This window comes from Somniosus microcephalus, unplaced genomic scaffold (genome assembly GCF_052327205.1).
Source record: "Somniosus microcephalus isolate GS21.2 unplaced genomic scaffold, FLI_Smic_1.0 unresolved_chr4, whole genome shotgun sequence".
Taxonomy (NCBI): Eukaryota; Metazoa; Chordata; class Chondrichthyes; order Squaliformes; family Somniosidae; genus Somniosus; species Somniosus microcephalus.
In genome coordinates, this window is record NW_028225182.1 from 10,468,269 (window position 1) to 10,469,908 (window position 1,640).

A 1,640-nucleotide genomic window follows, 5' to 3' on the forward strand; every position below is an offset into this window, starting at 1 on the left:
CGCTCTCTCTCTCCCTCCCCCCCTCTCTCTCTCTCTCTCTCGCTCTCTCTCTCCCACCCTACAATTCACACTGTTGTCTCCCTATTAATGTGACCAGTTTTAGATGTGACCGTGTAATAATACTGTGTAATGTCGATGTAATGAGTACAGACTCTGAGCACAGAGCTTCCTGTGGGGAATTGGGGGGATGAACACCAGCAGACTCTGCAGGAATTCCCACTGGGAGCACAAATTCATAACATCTACTAGTTTATGTCGATTAGATTTGATTGGCTTTCAGGGAAATAATTTTACATCAATTTAAACATCAGAAACATCAGCCCACAGCTGTATGACGGGGTTAATTATGAGGTCATCATCAGCAGTGAGGTCATCAGCTGGCAGGTCAGGTGACCGCTTGAGCCACAAGGCATCACAACCCGACCTGTGACTGGATTCAGAGCCCAAACCCTGTCACAATGGCCTTTTCAAATCAACTTACTGGCTGCTGGAAAACACAGCAGGTAAACGTTGTGTTTGACCGCGAGGAGAGCGAGTGAGAGATTTACAAAACACAATCACATCGTGTGAAGATCAGTGAGTAAAGGCTGAGAGCTCTGTGCTCCAGCAGACCGTGAGTTTATCAATAGGAGCTAGGCCGAGAGATTCCTTTCCCCGAGAATGGGTGCGGGGATCGAGATGGGTTCGCAACCCAGGCCCGTTCGGAGGACTGCAGGCAGTTTGCCAACTTCATGCTGCCGACTCTGCTGAGCGTCTGAACACTGAGCACGGGGGGGGGGGCGAATAACGCCAAGGGCGCGGGTTCGATCAGCGGATGGGCCATCAGCCTAATTTTACGGTTTTTGCGAAAATATAAAATACAAACTTTATAAGGAAGCCAATGTACACAGAATCTCACGGGGGATTTATTTGGATTAACATCCATTGCACCTTTGCCACCGGGGCTGAGAGACACATCTTTCTGTTTATTTGTCTTTCTGGGTTTGCTGTTGAAAGTTGAACAGGCGGCCTGTTCCCGATAATGGTCACAGGCAGGTAATAGATAGACAGAGCGGCTCTGACCCCGCGAGATGGGCAAAAGGCTTCAGTTCAGGACAAATGCATCAATGAAATGTTCGCCGGCACCGAGAGAGACAACATCCAGAGAAAAACACAGGAGGAAATCGATTTCAAGTGGATGCCTTCCCGCAGTTGGTGCCGAGCTTTCGCGAACATGTCTGTTGTGTTCATAAGTAAAAAATATAATTTTGTCCGAACAGTTTGCCTGGCGCGAAATGATCTGAATTGCAAAGGAGCAGGCAGGAAAAACTGTGTTGCTGGCAGGAGGCTTGCTGCAGCTTCCCTGGTGGTCTAGTGGTTAGGATTCGGCGCTCTCACCGCCGCGGCCCGGGTTTGATTCCCGGTCAGGGAACAGTGCGTTTTGGGTCTGTTTGAATTGCCACCACACAACGCACCCGTATGGGGCAATGCTCGCCCCTGATTCAACTTTCCCCACCACTGCTGAATATCACTCTTCATGCAGCGATACAAAATACACATCCTTGATTTCTGTAAAATGCGTGCTGTTTCAAAGTCAGCAGGAATTGATTTCTGTCAACTTTTACACTGGCTGACTTTAAATGTTGCCAACATTTAACTGC

General features: G+C 48.7%; 1 non-coding gene across 1 annotated transcript; it reads left to right on the top strand.

Moving 5' to 3' along the window:
- Positions 1 to 1,339: 1,339 nt before the first annotated feature.
- trnae-cuc (transfer RNA glutamic acid (anticodon CUC)) lies at positions 1,340 to 1,411 on the top strand. The gene has a single exon. It is a non-coding gene; the product is annotated as a tRNA-Glu (tRNA).
- Positions 1,412 to 1,640: the final 229 nt, after the last annotated feature.